Genomic DNA, 17,866 nt, shown 5'->3' with positions numbered 1-17,866 from the left:
ATTGTACCTCTGTAATATTCTGAAATAAAAATAAACATAAAATTTTAAAAAGGGGGCTGCCTTAGAGACTGAGGACCTCTCCCTGGTTTGCCTGTGCCAGGTGGTGACCTGTATCCTTAAAATTATTAGTAAAGCTAGAGATGAGGTCAGATTTGTGATTCATGAGGATCTCTCTTTAACAATCTGAGGTTCTAATAAGTGTTTCCTGAAAGAACACATTTTTATGCCTATTTAATATAATGTACTGGACTTCTGAGAGAGATCTCGCTGGATATATCCAACCCATGTTCACATGCTGATATATTATCTCTTTCCCAAGTTATAAGTGCAGGAAAGAGTGAGGAAGGTTGCTTGCGTATACTCTGATAGAAGTGACGTGTGCACTTAGGAGTGAGTTAACACAGTTACAGATGATTATCAAGATGCCCACCCAATATTCTCTGCCTCTGCGTCTTATGGCTACACCAGACCTGTGGAGTCGGGTTGTATTTTGAAGTCTAATCCAGCTCTGTAATCCCTAGCCCACTGAGATGGCCCAGATAACATTTCCTGCATCAGAGGAAAGAATGCCCAATATTAAAATCCATCTGGCTTCCTGTGGTTCACCAAGGGTCTGTTTCTTCGGCACTGCAGAGATGAGCCCAGAACAGAGCTCTCTTTGAAGCTAACGAAAGCTTAAGGTCAGATCATCTCTGTGGGATATAAAAAAGTCTGGAGAGGAGTAGCAGCCAAATGGCGTCTGAAGTGTTCTGTCGGGACAAGTACCTCTGTAATACGCACCCTTGATTTCATTATTTGAGGCAGCGTTGTTCTCTCTTCACAGTGCTTGAAGTATTGTATGACTTTAAAATGCAATGTGTTCCATTGATTAAAAATAGCACCATTCTTTGAGAAACTTTATTCTATTTGTTCATACCACATGGAATGGCATTTATAAGTCCGAAATCAATTTTACCCACAATTCTCATTATACATTATGCTTCCCAATAATGCCAAAATATTCTAATTGGCAAAAGAGAATAGATGCAGAGATAATAACAATGATAATAGCACTTTAATTTTCCCTCCACTAATGATACTTTTCTGGTCTCTTTCCCCATTCTTAGCCTACGTCTATCGTCATACCACCCTGAAAGTGCTGGATCTTGTCTTTTCCCCGTTCTTGGACCTGTGTCGCTCTATGCCCTTTCTGTCATTATCTCTGTCTCCCTCATATTTATCTCCCCACCCCCTAACCAGGACTCTACCCTAGTCCCTGTGCTTTGTACCCTCCCTCTTATCGATACTTTCTGCTCACACATGAACTTCAGGATTTCCCTGCTCTTCCTACTACTCTTCTGAATGCTTATTCTCTCCTCCTCACCATTCCTGACCCTTCGCCCTGGCTTCCCGACTTCACTATGTACTTTACTGATATAGTTATATAGGAAGGAGGGGTGGAATGGTTCTATCTTCTAAACTCAAACCAACCAAGAGAGACTTGAGATTTAGCAGATGATTGTTCAGATCAACTCACAATCATCACCTGAAACATAAGCCTGGAACCTGTGGAATGGAATGTCCCTGTTCACTAGATAAGTTGTCCAGCATTTGGGAAGTTTTAAATAGCTAATAGTAACAAAGAACAAAAGAAAAACTACAGTAGTTGCTTGGATTAAACAGCCCTTTTACTGTGCTTAGAAAATTGTGTTTAGTTGCCATTAAGATACTTCCAAATCAAATTACTATCCAAAGGCAGAGAATTGACCTTTCACTGTTTTAGAGTGGTGTTAACGGTTTTCTTTACATTTTTACTTAAGGACTCTGGCAGAAAGGCATAATTTAGAACAGAGGAAAAAAAAAGAGTTACTTTCAAAAAAACAAGACATTTTATAATTTTGTATCATGACCTCTTTCTTAACATGACTTCATGCTACTTTTTAATGTGCTTTTTGTTGTTGTTCTGAAGGTGGTATCACTTTCGTTTAAATCTTATACATGTTAATCCCTTTCTGTTCTCCCATTTGGTGCTTTTGGCCATTAGTCAAAGGGCAAGCAGTGTTTAAGCAGCTGCTCCTTCTGTGGCTTTGGGGGCACTAATACTGTGTGCTCTTCCACTTCTTTCCTAGTTTTTTTGGTATGGTGACAGTTCACGCAAAGAAAGCAATTCTGGGTGCACCCTTAGCCTCTTATCACACCTTACCAAAAAATGCAAAGTCAGGTCCCTCCCTAAACCCTGTTAGATTTGAGGTGGCCGTTGGAAGGCAAGTTGTGCCTTACAAACAGTAATGACCTGGTGGAATCACAATTATGCTATATAAAATAAAAAAGGAAGGAAAGAAGAAAAGTAGAAAGGAAGGGAGGAAGGAAAGAAGTAAGGGAGAGAGGGAGGAAAGAAAGAAAGGAAAGAAGAGGAGGAGGGGGGGAGGGAAGAAGGAAAGAAGGAAGGAAGGAAGGAAGGAAGGAAGGAAGGAAGGAAGGAAGGAAGGAAGGAAGGAAGGAAGGAAAGTTGGAGGGAAGGAAGGCAGACAAAGAAAGGTAAGAAGAAAGAGAGGGAGGGAAAAAAAGTCAACATTTAATTTCTCTATAAATTATTGTCATTTTGGTAAGTATGATTATGATAATAAGTAATCTAAACTATCTTAGAACAACATTATAGTGTCTGGCACATAGCAAACATACAATACATGTTTATTAAATCCATAAAAAGGAATAAATTAATGACATGTAACTTGTGCCAATTAGGCATATATGGCCATGCATTTTCACTGATGAGTGGTTTGAAAGCTAAATTCTGGTCACCTTCATTTCTGAAGGTCAAGATGTATTCCATCCTGGGATGTGATGAATCAAACTCACTAATTATGTTGAGCATATCAGTTTCCCTTGTGGTCATGTATGTATTGTAACTAATATAAATTCATATTTAGAAAAAATTATTTTAAAAGGATTTAGTGAATGACTAACTTTCCAAATCCAATAACAGCAGTAAATGTGAGTAAAAGGAAGAAAAGAGGATTTTTCTCTTAACCAACAAATGTTACAAGCAATCTTGATAGAATGTGTCAGTGGTCATTGTCTTTAGAATCAATGTGAATTTGTTTTTTTTTAAGCACATGCAATTAAATAATATGACGTGGGTAACTTGAGAAGGTCTTGATTAATTTATCTTTCTAATTAGCTAAGTGAATGCAAAACTTATCTCCTTGATTCTAACCTTTATTTTTTAAAAAATCTATAGCCTTTTCACACAATAGCATTCAAAACCACAATTTGTTGCACACAAATAAACGTCTTCAGTGATAGCTTCAAGTCGTCATAGTGGTTCCAAATCCTTATTTGGAATCTTTGATAGAAGAACAGAGGTGAAAGTTGTAGGAGATTGCACCGTGTCTCTCCAAACATTAGAAGAGATACTGCTGGACTTTAGCTTCTGAATAAGTAGTCCACACCTATTATTTTTGTTAGTTTTAAACTTGCTCCTCTTTTTCAGGAAAACAGGGGGAAAGATTCATGTAGCTTCCAATTTAAGCTACTTCTTTTCCAGGTAAGCAAATTTTCTTTTGTATTTATACTCAGCATTTCTAAACTATAATAAATGCATAATACTTTATTATTGAAAAGACAATGTTTATTTTATAAAATAACGCGAAGCACTGTGATGTATCTATGTATTTATATCCAAACAACTAATCAATACACATTTATCGGGTTTTGCCATAAACCCATGACTCAGGGTGATAAAAATCATTAAAAAGCATTGGTGCTTAACTGGAGTAAGATATCAATTTTTTCCCACAATAAGTTTACCTCCTGGGTTGTGATGAATCAAACAAAATTTACTAATTGTATTAGCTAGATTAACCTCTGCTGTGATTCTGAATACACTGTTTCTAATATATAATGATTTTTATTTATAAAGGAATTATTTTTAAGAGGAGTTATTGAATGACTATAAAAGCTGACTCTTGATTTCAGTAAGAAAAATAGTAATAGATAAATGTATGGAAAAGCCAAGCAGAACTTTGTGATTAAATATGTGCAGATACCACAGATAGCTTCTCAGTGCCCAAAAAGATCAAGCTTCATGTTCGCAGCAGTTGCTCTGTTTGCAATAACACAGCCTTTGACGATCTTGAAGTAAAGCATCTTTAATGAAAATGAGATGTCTGCCACTCAGATATTTTCATAGGATGTAAAATACAGAGTCAGCATTTCCGGATGGTCAAATTGTGAGGAACACCTTTATGATTTCCAGAGCTTGTAGAGAGCAGAAAATGCAATAAAGAAGGAGATACAAATAATAAGACAGTTTTTAAAATCACGAAAAGCGCAAGAGGAATCATTTCCAGTTTTACTTTCTGCTGGTTTGTGCTGACTTCAAAAATGAACATTTGGTTTTAAAATGAACATTTGGAAATACCTCAGACAAGGTATTTTCAAACACACGAAGGTTATATTTATAAGCTGAGCTGCAAGAGACAATCTTCCTGCTGTGAGGCTCCGACAGGACCAGCCTAGTCAGCAGGATGTTAAAAATCCTTCTGTAGACATATGTTAGCAAAGCTACTGGACTGGTCCAAAGCTCATTATGTTTGCTGACAATCATTTTGAAAAAGCATAGACCAAACACTTCTTAGTTAGCCAGTGCAAATATGGATCAGCCAATATTAAAAAAAGAAAGAAAGAAAGAAAAAAAATGACCTTTAAAAATATCTGATTTGAAGAGTGATAGTAAATATTTAATTGAAAATAATAATGCTCAGAATTTTTTCTTACTTGCTGATTTACATGAACCAAATTACTTTTTAAAGTTGATATCAACGATCCTAAAATTACTTTCACAGGAAAGCCAACTATATGGCCAGAGTGATCAGGCTTCTTTCTACTGCTAGATGTTTAATTCCTTCTGGGGAAGCAAGAGTAAAAAATAAAACTAAAATCAGTGCGAGGAAAATTGTATGATTTACTCATCCAGTTTTGTTTTTCACATGACTAACAACAAGGAAAAGTCCCGGGTAGAATACATTTGTAACTATAATGAAACAGAGTAAGGCTGACGTATGCGATATTGTTACGAGTTTATATTTAGTTTCCAGGAGATAAATAAGTTAGAAAGTCCTTCCTGTTTGTTAACCGCAAAATCAACACAGTTCCTTTTCATTAAGCAACCTCTTCCTCCTGCCCTTGGATTAAAGGAGCAACTAGTTCATTATTTACATTTAAATACATATATGAAACAGGAACCCTGTTTTACAGCATAGAAATCCTATGTTAATGTGTAAAACTATGTAATATTGTTTATAAATGCATGTCAATTACTACATTATGATGAACAATTACAATCCTCAACATACATATCTTTTATGTGTGTGATTACAATTATAATCGCACACATTATATATGACATACATATTATATTATGTATAATATACATATTATATATATATAATATGTATATACACACACACTTTGATGTTCTTAGCCACTCCATGAAGTTCCAAATGAGGAAAAGGTTTCATGCACTCTTTTAAGAAACATTAATTGAATGCCTAGTATATTCCAAGTACAGGGCCAGAGTTAGAAGTAGAGAGTGATGAAGACATGGGATTTTTTCCTAAATTATATTCGTCAGGCATGCCTAATTAGAATTTGTCACTTAATTAAGCAAATAAAGAACAAAGGGATGGGAGGAAACACCAAACTGATAGCTTTCACTGGCTCATTAAGTGACTGAAAGTAACTTTTCCCTTTTCTAGCCTAGAATGCATACATGGTTTGTCCTCATTGTTCATGGATTCTGTATTTGCAAATTCACCTACTCACTAAACTTAATTTGTGACTCCAAAATCAATACAGCACTTGTGTGGTCATTTCCTAACAGGTGCAGAGCATCAGAAAAGTTGAGTATTCTCATAAAATTTTCCCAGCGAGAGCTTAACAAGGGTGATACTCTGCTCTCTTGTCTCAGTTGTCATGCTACAAAGAAGTGTTCTTTCCACGGTCGATTTAGTTTTTCTCATTTTTATGTGTTTTTTTTGTTTGTGATTCTGCTATTTATAATGACTCAACATTTAAGTGCTTAAGTTCTGTCTAGTGATCCTAACCACAAGAAGACTGTGATGTACCTTAATAAGAAAATACAGGTAGTAGATAAGCTTTGTTGAGGCAAGAGTTTTAGTGCCATTGGATGTGAGTAGAATGATAATTCAACAACAATATATATTGAATAAGATGTTATTAAACAAAAAGCTTATAAAATAAGGTTATGTATCGATAGGTTGATGAAAATGTGGCCAGAGGCTTGCACAAACAAAACTCTATATTTACCCTAGGAACAAACGGTTCAGTATTCACTAAACTCAGTGTTTGCAGAAACTGTATAGAACATAACTACCATGAATAATGAGAATCAAATAAATGTTTTTGCTTTTAGCTAGACTTTATAACTTTTCTCATATTTGTAAATTAGTTTCAGAATCAAATCATTTCTCTTAACTTACAATAGAGGATAGAGCAAAAGAATCCCAAGGATTAGGTAGCATGTTATAGAATAATTTCATTCAAAAAGTTAAATAGGATATCAAGTTTTTATGTTATTAAGATAAAAAGAAATAAATCTAACTTTGTAGTAAGTGCATTTTAATCCCTAATGTACTATACAAACATTTATTTTGCAACTTCCTTTTACATGAAAAACAGTTGTTATATTAAAAGAATAAAACCAAGATATTAAAGCAAAGTAAATGATGCCAAGATACTATTTTTTGTAATTCAAATGCTAGCCTTTTACTTCACACATTTCCCCCTAGATCACCCTTCACATTGTCGTTTGACCTGTTTGGCAATGGAAGAGATATCGATTAAAGGTATCTGAAAGAATGAAATAGGGAAATAGAAGCAAAAAAGAAACAAACAAAACTAAAGGTTTGATAAAAAAGAAAGACAAATCTTCATCTAATACTACTAAACAGATTAAAGTTTCAAATATTTCCTGAAATACTTCTCAGTTGCACAATTAAGCTTGTCCCAAACTATATTTGACAATAAACTGTCATCCCTACGTGAAGATGGTGCTACTGGTGCTATTGATTTAAAAACACTTCACTGTCCATTCCCTGTGGACAAAGCCTGACACAGACAGAATGCAAAGATGGAATGAACCCCACCCACACCATTTGTCAGGAAAATACTGAGAGCCCTGCCCAGGAGAGGTAGGGTTTGGCAGAAAAGCACACACACCCTCCTCTGTGATCCCTTCCTATAACAAATGACATTTGTGAAACAGCAGCCCAGGGGTCAGGGTAGCATCTATGGCAATGGAATTGGGCCAATAGCGGAACTGTAAATCTGTAATTTTTTCCTCATTAGCAGCAAACTGTAACCAATTGCTAATTACCTTATGGCTATATAGTGAATTGTATATGTGTGTACGTAAATTATGCATGTGTGTATGTAAATTCTACACGTGTTTGGCACTGAAAATTTGCAAGAATTTAATGTGATGATTGGAGTTAAGGAGAGAAGATACCAGATGAACCAACAGCTTCTAGTGCAAAGTGAACACAAAATCGTAAAATAGTGACGAACTTTCAGGTGGAAAATACACTAATTGTACTTAGTGTATTAACTTGGTCACCTTAAATTAGCTTTATTTCATCCTGTCTTCTGAGGCAGAAATACTTCAATTAGAATCCAAGTAAAATAAAGCTAGCTAAAGAATATCAATGGAGCAGTGTATCTGCGTGCTACCAGAACAGAGATGATCTTTCTTTTTTTAGTATTTCTAGCACTTGAAGGCACATACTAATGAGTAAGATGCTATTGGCAAATTAAAATTTCTTATTAAATCCAGTTAGATCCATGAATTATAGATATTACCTGAAGACTTAATTACAGCAAATCAAAGCATTTAAAATCTCTGTAGAAGGAATCTCATGATGGATTCTAAGATTACAAAGAGATGCCTCAATCATCTTTCCCAAAGCACATGTCTATTGCAAAAAATAACTACAAAGTTATGTGAATTTGTGTCTCAACATAATGTTTTATACAAGAGAAAAAGTGAGAAAAATCCAGTGTGTAAACCCATCAAGTGGTAATTATGGTTTGCAAAAAAGTAAAGCTCTTTGACATCCAATAGGTATTGAATGTCTCTATGTGACTGGCACAGAGCAGGGGGAGAGTGGTAAATAAGGCAAGCCTCATCACTGATGTATTAGAATTTACATTCTAATGATGGGAAATATTATTTATATATAGATATACCATATGTTATATATTTTATATTACATAGTGATATGTAATATGTGAACAGATATAAATGAAAAAATTAGCAGGTGTGGGAGGTGCCTTGCAGGCGACAAAGTGGGTGCTGCCATCCAGAGTAGGGTGGCCATGGACAGCTGAGGCAGGAAGCTTGGAAAGCCTACCTTTGAAGGTAATCTCTAACTGGGAATCAGGATTATGAAAATGAGGGTAATGAACTCTACGAATTATGTTCATTATGAATTATATTCATGTATTATTCATCAGTATAATTATGTTCAATGATGAAAGTGCAAGGAGAGAAAGCTGCCAGAGAAAAGCAAAATGGGGAAAACCGAACAAGAGTCACCACGAGCCTGGAAACACTGCTCCTTCTCACTGCCACCGTTTTTCTTTCCTAAGCACCAACGCAGAATAGCAGTTTGTCCACAACCAGCAGTGACCACAGAAAGCAAAAGAAAAACCCTGCTGTTTTGCCGTTTTAAGTCACTTCTAGGGGAAATAAATATTGCTAATATAATAAAGCCATCGTTTATCAAGCACAGGCTATATTGTGTGCATGTTATGTACAGTATGTCATTGAATCCTAACAAAAATCCTAGAAGACAAGAGCTATGATGCCTATTTTACAACTGAGTAAACTGAGGTGGAGTCTAAGTGATTTGCTTAAGAGTACACAGCACAGTGAGACCTGTGAGCCCATGAGTTTTTAAGTACAATGCTAGAGAGCAAAACGAAGAAAAGAATTAAAATGATTATCTTCCCTTGCTTCCTTTATTCCTCTGAAAACATTCCCCCTGACTGTATTGAATTTTGTACTCAATCACTTAATTGCAGTATAAAAATATACATTGGCTTCTCTGGCAACACTACTTTTAAATACCAATGATATTTGCAGAGAAAATGGTGGGGGGAACTTCACCAGATTTCATTTAAATGCCCAGATCATCCAGGTGTAATGACGTCTTCCTCAAACAAGAACTATCTTTTTTTTTTTTTTTTTTTTTTTTTTTTTTTTTTTTTTTTTTTTGAGACAGAGTCTCGCTTTGTTGCCCAGGCTAGAGTGAGTGCCATGGCGTCAGCCTAGCTCACAGCAACCTCCAACTCCTGGGCTCAAGTGATCCTCCTGCCTCAGCCTCCCAAGTAGCTGGGACTACAGGCATGCACCACCATGCCCGGCTAGTTTTTTCTATATATATTAGTTGGCCAATTAATTTCTTTCTATTTATAGTAGAGACAGGGTGTCGCTCTTGCTCAGGCTGGTCTCAAACTCCTGACCTCGAGCAATCCGCCTGCCTCGGCCTCCCAGAGTGCTAGGATTACAGGCTTGAGCCACCGCGCCCGGCCTAACAAGAACTATCTTATTTCGTAATTCATCTCTTTCTTTTACAGAATTCTGCATTTCATCAAGATGCTTGACTTGCAACTCCAGTGTTGACTTGATCTAGCATCTAGCATAAAAGGTGAAGATGTAATAATGAAGCTATTATTCTAATTAATATTTCAATCATGCTTGCAAACATGCCTTAAACATGCTTAAAAAAGTGAATGTTATTATAACAGCTTTTTACTTCCAGTAGAAAAATCTACTTTTAAAAGACAAGCATATGTAAAATGGTTTATCTAGGACATCTATTAATATTTATACAGGAAACATGGATGAGCATAACCATCCAATTATATTACTTGGTCAGAGAATGACAAAATACATTCTGTAGCATTCCACACTTAATTTCGTTATCTACTATCAATGGAATTAGGAATGAATCCATGTACTCAGAAATTTGTATAAATGGTTTTCCATTACCACAACTATATATAATTACAGAGAATATAATCCAGCATATTCAGCCTACTTATTTTCAATGGGTATCTCAGCTCAATTCAAATTTATGGCAAAATTAGGGAGGTCTGATTAATTATCCTTGGATCTACTGAGATTGGAGACAGCAAATAAAGATAAATAAGCATTATCACTCTACTTTTATGAAAAAAAAACAAACAAAAACAACAACAACAACAACAACAACAACAACAAAAACACATATGAGGCCAGGATTTTCCTCTGACCCCACCACCTCTCTGCTGAAACATGTCATGAAGGTAGAAATCAAAATTGGTCTTGTTCTCGGAACAATTCCTAGTTCTTGTCATTATAAGATATTTTGCAAAACAGTACCTTTACATTGGTAGGGCTATACACCCTCATTTAAAAATGTCTTTAAATTTTTTTAAAAAGACTTTAAATAGATGTGTGGACTTTCAAATAGTTTGGAACAGTTTCTTTTTTATTTATTTTCTATTTCAGCATATTATGAGGGTACAAATGTTTAGGTTACACATATTGCCTTTGCCCCACCTGAGCCAGAGCTTCAAGCATGCCCATCCCCGAGACGGTGCACACTGCAACCATTGGGTGTATATATACCTATCCCCTCTTCCACCCTCCCACCTGCCTGACACCCAATGAATGTTACTACTATATGTGCACTTAAGTATTTTTTTTTTTTTTGAGACAGAGTCTCACTTTGTTGCCCAGGCTAGAGTGAGTGCCGTGGCATCAGCCTAGCTCACAGCAACCTCAAACTCCTGGTTCAAGCAATCCTTCTGCCTCAGCCTCCCAAGTAGCTGGGACTACAGGCATGCGCCACCATGCCCGGCTAATTTTTTGTATATATATTAGTTGGCCAATTAATTTCTTTCTATTTATAGTAGAGACAGGGTCTCGCTCTTGCTCAGGCTGGTTTTGAACTCCTGACCTCGAGCAATCCGCCTGCCTCGGCCTCCCAGAGAGCTAGGATTACAGGCGTGAGCCACCGCGCCCAGCCTGCACTTAAGTATTGATAGTTAATACCAATTTGATGGTGAGTACATGTGGTGCTTGTTTTTCTATTCTTACGATACTTCACTTAGTAGAATGAGCTCCAGCTCTGTCCAGGATAATACAAGAGGTGTTAGATCATCATTGTTTTTTGTGGCTGAGTAGAACTCCATGGTATACATATACCACATTTTATTAATCCACTCATGTATTGATGGACACGTGGGTTGTAATACAGAGATGCTTCAAAGAGCTATAAGTAGATCTACCATTTGATCCAACAATCCCATTACTGGGCATCTATCCAAAGGAAAGAAAGACAGTCTATAAAAAGACGTCTGCAATAGAATGTTTATAGCGGCACAATTCACAATTGCAAAGATGTGGAAACATCCCAAGTGGAACAGTTTCTAATTATTTCCAAATGAACACTTTGGTGTTCTTCACAGGTATGGGTAGAAGCTGAAATGCCACCAAATGATCATCTCTTTGCACTACTAGCATGTATGTCATAAGAAATAAGTCAACATTAATGAATAATTTATTCACATCTTTGCTTTGCTGTCCTCTTATTATTCAGTTCTTACCTTAAATGTCACCCTAGAAAGTCCCTCATTTTACACTAATCTAATGTAACTCTCAGTCTTTCCCTCACAACTTTCTGCTTTATTTTAAAGAAAACACTTAACTAGTAATGTCTTTTATTTAGTTGTTTATTCAATTTTATTTTCTAGTTCCACCAAAAGTCTGTAAGTCCCACCAGAGCAGAAACTTATATTTCACTAATGTATGCCTACTACCTAGAAAAGTACGAAGCACATAATAGGTACACAGTATTTGTTGAAGGACATATGAGTGGATGAATCAATGAGCAAGAGAATGACTATCCGGAAAATACATATGTAAATATGTTCACTCATCCAATAAATATTTCTATCATTAGTCACTTTTAAATATTTATTTTAATCATGCATATCATGATAAAAGAAGGGAAGAATGTCTTTATGCCAGTAGTTCTCAAAAGGGGTGGAGGGTGTGAAAGAGTGTGAAACACTCTTCACAAGTGTTTCACAATGTCTAGAAATACTTTTGGTTCTCACAACTGGAAAGATAACCCTGTCATCTATTAAAAAGCTAGGAACGATGCTGCTAAGCATCCAACATTAAACAGGATAGCTCCCCACAAAATAGAAATATAAAACTCCAACTTTCAATAATGTCAAGGCTTTATACTATTCTCTATTTTTCATGTGAATTTAATGTAACACATATTTATTAGAAAACTAGCACATGCTAACATCAAATTGAACTCCTGTGAAGAAAAATACATTATAACCAGATTGACAGACAGTTAGATAGATGAATAGATGGCTGTCTGGCTGGATTGATGAATGGAAGGATGGAGGAATAGATGAATGGACACTTCATAGATAGATATATGTATGTCTATATATATATGTATATATATATGCACACAAATAGTAGTCACAACATTTTGTGTAGGACTAAATACACCAATGTGATTGTTAATTTCAGGAAACTTACATTCTTCCTATCATCTAATCATGTCTCCACAGTATTTGTTCTTTTTAATAACAAATGGTGGATTGCATAAAAAGATATACACACATATTGGAGTAAGACTGCATGGTAATTTTGACATTAAATGCTAATGGTATTTGTGAAGATGGTGCCTATAGTTGGGAGCTGATCACTCGTTTTTAGTTATGTACCCTATGAAACAAATATATTAATGTCTTTTCCAAGTGAAAAGTATTTGCTCCCTTCCCGTAAATGAGAATCACCATGTTAAGTAAGAAATGGATGATCTACATTCCACATGGACAGAATGGTTCTGTATGTGATGAGGTAGAAAACTGGAATCTAGGGAAACAGTCTGAGCAGAGGCTGTTGGAAAACCACCAGATGCTTTAACACAAATATTTTGTTTCCTTGGAGAGGCACGGCATCCTACATATAGCACGGTGCAGAAAAGAGATTAGAAATAGCAAAGACAGGCCTTATTTATAGAGAGGTAATACCTTCCCCCTAGTCTCCCTCATTTCTACTTTAGTATGGAGGGATCCAGAATGTTTGCTTTGGCAAGACACATACTAAAACTGGAATGATACAGAGAAGATTACTATGGCCCTTGTGCAAAGATGACATGCAAATGTATGAAACCATCTGTATTTTTCAGTGAGAGGACATATTCAAAGTGCTGAATAAAAAAAGAACATCAACCAAGAATTCTATGTCCAGTAAAACTATTCTTCAAAACTTATGAAAAAATTAAGATATTCTCAGATAAGCAGAAACCAAGAGAATTTGTTGTTAGCAGACCTTGTTCCATAAGAAATATTAAGGATTAAAGTTAATCTTTTAAGTTGAAATGAAATTAACAATCACATTGGTGTATTTAGTCCTACACAAAATGTTGTGACTACTATTTGTGTGCATGTATATATACATATAGACATACATATATCTATCTATGAAGTGTCCATTCATCTATTCCTCCATCCTTCCATTCATCAATCCAGCCAGACAGCCATCTATTCATCTAACTGTCTGTCAATCTGGTTATAATGTATTTTTCTTCACAGGAGTTCAATTTGATGTTAGCATGTGCTAGTTTTCTAATAAATATGTGTTAAATTAAATTCACATGAAAAATAGAGAATAGTATAAAGCATTGACATTATTGAAAGTTGGAGTTTTATATTTCTATTTTGTGGGGAGCTATCCTGTTTAATGTTGGATGCTTAGCAGCATCATTTCTAGGTTTTTAATAGGTGCCAGGGTTATCTTTCCAGTTGTGAGAACCAAAAGTATTTCTAGACATTGTGAAACACTTGTGAAGAGAAAATCCCTCTCCTCCACCTCTTTTGAGAACTACTGGCATAAATGTTAACTTGAATCTACACAAAGAAATAAAGAGCACCAGTAAAGGGAAATACATAGGACAGTATAAATGTGTTTTTGTAACTCTTTTTTTCTAATATCTGATTAAGGGACAACTACATAAAGTGATAATCATAATGCCATGTTTATGGACTTACACTGTATAAATGATAAATGTCTAATTTGCATGACAATAACAGCAAAGGAGGGAGAAAGTGACAGGAGCATATTGGAGCAAATTTTCTATATAATATTAAATTAAGCTAGTGTTCCTCTGTTCTAGATTCTTTTAGTAAAATGCTAATTATATTCCTCAGGGCAGCCACTAAGAGAATAACTTTTAAAATACAGTAAAAGAAACAAGGAAAACAAAATGATACACCAGAATGTATTAATTTACCACAAAAGAATGTAACAATGGAGGAATAGAAAAGCAAAACCATAGACATAGAGAAAAAAAAAATTGCAAAATGCCAGATATCAATTCTACCTTATCAGTCATTACATTAAATATCAATGGATTAAAAGCAGAGGTTGGTAGAATAGCTTTTTAAAATGATACAATTATAAGCTATCTAAAAGAGATAAACTGTAGATTCAAGGATATAATAGATTTGAAATTTTTAAAATGAGAAAAGACATAACATGAAAAACTAAACAAAACAGAGTTGGGGTAGCTATAGTAACATCAGGCAAAGTAAGACTTTAAGACCAAAATGGTTACTAGAGACAGACAGGAATTATTTTATAATGACAATCCATCAGGGAGACATAAAAATTATAAACATATATGCACTGACAACAGCCCCCAAACACACAAAGGAAACATTGGAACTAAAGGGAGAAATAGACAACAATAGTTAGTTAATAGATTTCAACATCTCACTTTCAATAATAGGTAAAACAACTAGGCAGAAGATCAACAAGGAAATATAAGACATGGAAGGATCCAGAGGTTTCCATGAACTTCTGGAGGAGGACACAGGCATAACTTAACAGTAAGCCTCAGAGCCACTAACTACACCAAGGTGGAACACACTTGCATTAGTCAGAGTTCTCCAGGAAACAAAGCCAACAGAATGTGCACATACAGTTAGAGAGAGAGAGAAAAAGAGAAAGGGGGAGAGAGAGACATTGATATATACTGAAGAATTGGCCCATATGATTGTGGAGACCTATTAAGTCCAAAATACAAAACGTAGGGAGTAGGCTAGACACGCAAGGAGGGGTTGGCATTTGTGTCCAATGACTGACTATTGGCAGAATTCCTTCTTGCTCTGGGGTGGGGGGTGAGGGTGTCAGACTTTGCTCTATTGAGGTTGTCCACTGATTGTATGAAGACCACTCACATTATCAAGGGTAATCTGCTTTAATCAAAGTCCACCAATTTAAATACTAATGTCATCCCATAAACAAACAAAAACTTTTCAGGACCATCCAGAATAATGTTTGAATCATGTATCTGGACACTGTGACCCAGCCAAGTTGACACACAAAATTAACCATCATGGGACCCCGTTGCTAAATTGGGTAGATGATGGGGCTGGGACTCAGAGAGGTCTCCCAGCACAGCAAGACCTGGGGTGGGCCACTGACAAGACAAGATTTCTGGGTCAAAGTAGCCCAGGAGAACCAACCTGACCACAGTTTTATCTCATGATGTCCAAGAGGCCAGGGTAGTGGTGATGTCTGGGTGACTTCGACATTAAATGCTAACGGTAGAGCAGAATGGTGAAGGCAAGCAAGGAACCTGAAGACAGCTAGCACAGGCTGAATCCGTGGATGTGAAGACTATTTCTATTGCACTCTTGGAGTTAGGTAAATTTTAAGCTCTTAGGCAATTGTGGGGGAATAGTCGTGGAAGAAGGAATGACTATGAAAATACTGCACAATTGCTAGGGATAGTAAGCACCTAAGTTACCTAAAGCATTTTCAGGGTTTCTCAAGCTAAGCGCTATTGAAATTTTGGACTGGATAATTTGTTGTGAGGGAGAGATGTGCCTGGCATTGTAAAAGAATTTAGGAGACTCATTGGCCCCTTCCCATGAGAAGCCAATAGCATAAATGGTGATTATCAAAAATGTACCAAGACATTGCCGCATGCTGCCAAAGGGACAAAATCACTGCAGTTGAGAACTGTTAGGTTTAGAAAATGTGATTAATTAGAAATTCTCTAGTAGGCCAGGTGTAGTGGCTCATGCCTGTAATACCAACACTTTGAGAGACCAAGGCAAGAGGATTGCTTGAGCTCAGGAGTTTGAGGCCAGCCTGGGCAACATAGTCAGCCCCCATCTCTAAAAAATAAATAAATAAATAAAAGTTAGCCAGACATGGTGGCATGTGCTTATAATCCCAGGTACTTGGGAGGCTGAGGTGGGAGGGTTGCTTGAACTCAGAAGTTGGAGGTTGCAGTGAATTATGATCGCATCCCTGCATTGTTGCCTGGGCAACAGAGCAAGATCCTATTTCAAAAAAACAAACAAACAAACAAAACCCTCTGGAAAAAAATGTGTGTGTGTGTGTGTGTGTGTGTGTGTGTGTGTGTGTGGTTTTTTTTTTTTTTTTGAGACAGAGTCTCGCTTTGTTGTCCAGGCTAGAGTGAGTGCCATGGCGTCAGCCTAGCTCACAGCAACCTCAAACTCCTGGGCTCCAGTGATCCTTCTGCCTCAGCCTCCCGAGTAGCTGGGACTACAGGCATGCGCCACTATGCCCGGCTAATTTTTTATATATATATCAGTTGGCCAATTAATTTCTTTCTATTTATAGTAGAGACGGGGTCTCGCTCTTGCTCAGGCTGGTTTTGAACTCCTGACCTTGAGCAATCCGCCCGCCTCGGCCTCCCAAGAGCTAGGATTACAGGCGTGAGCCACAGCGCCCGGCCTGTGTGTGTGTTTTGACAGGAGCACTTACTGTTAGTTAGCTCCTAAAATCAAGGACGGAAGGTTACTTTTATTTTACTGCCCATGAGAGATGGGTGTTTATTAAGCTAACCACCAAACCCAAAACCAAAATTCTCCTTTCATCTCCTTACCCTTCATTAACCCCTTCTCATAGAGAAGGTTATTTAGTTAATGGTGGTCAAGGTGATGGTTTACAGTCGGGGAAGCTCTAAATCCTGCATCTTAGGACGACTCCTAAAAAATTTCCCTTTGAGCTGTCTTTCTCAGATCCTGCTCAGTGTAGTAAAATCACCATAAACAGTTTTGAATTCAACTTTATCAGTAATGCAAATGTTCCAGCACTTTCATTTTATGTAAGTTATTTGGTAGGTCCTAAGTTTGCAGTTAGTAATACACTAATTTGCCACAGATTGTTTTCTTTTAAGAATAAAAGACTGATTTTTCAATTTTATTGACATATGTTGTTAGAAAATGGTTTAGATAACAGTGATATCAGCATCACAACCTCCTAAAAAACCCTTGCAAAATCCTCCCTTCTGGTGGGGACAAAATTGACATCACCACCACTGGCATTAAAATAAATGTCTTACATCTGCCAAGAATGCTTGTAAACATATGTTTTACTTTTAAATTTTATCTTGATTGTGACTTAGCAAAAATATACATAGGACTTCATCTGAAGAACCATGCCTCCAAAATACAGATATGAAAATATACTATCTTTATAGGACTCTTTATTCATTTACTCTCTTTTTCTTTTCTTTTTGATTTCCTTTCTGGCTAGAGGAGACCTGATTTTATACCCACATCAACATAATCTGCAGGGTTTTTTTTTTTTTTAAAAGACATTATTAAATGTGATAAAAAGTTTTATATTTTCATGCAATGGTTATGTACTCAGGATGAAAAACATGCTTGCCAAGTAAAGGCATTAACACATTTTCAAGTGACTTCTCAAGTGCAATTTTTTTCTCCTTGGCTCAGCATTTCATTT

At 36.3% G+C, this 17,866-nt stretch overlaps 1 protein-coding gene and 1 non-coding gene across 9 annotated transcripts in view; one reads left to right on the top strand and one right to left on the bottom strand.

The window, feature by feature from the left end:
* The window catches only part of CHL1 (cell adhesion molecule L1 like), a 190,260-nt gene that overhangs the window by 94,327 nt on the left and 78,067 nt on the right, over nt 1-17,866 (bottom strand). The window lies entirely within an intron of this gene.
* LOC142865030 (U6 spliceosomal RNA) lies at nt 13,161-13,265 on the top strand. The gene has a single exon (XR_012915332.1). It is a non-coding gene; the product is annotated as a U6 spliceosomal RNA (small nuclear RNA).

The sequence above is a fragment of the Microcebus murinus genome, chromosome 28, assembly GCF_040939455.1.
Source record: "Microcebus murinus isolate Inina chromosome 28, M.murinus_Inina_mat1.0, whole genome shotgun sequence".
In the NCBI taxonomy this organism is placed as follows: Eukaryota; Metazoa; Chordata; class Mammalia; order Primates; family Cheirogaleidae; genus Microcebus; species Microcebus murinus.
The sequence above is the reverse complement of the archived record's forward strand: the minus strand, read 5'-3'. Positions and strand labels throughout refer to the sequence as shown.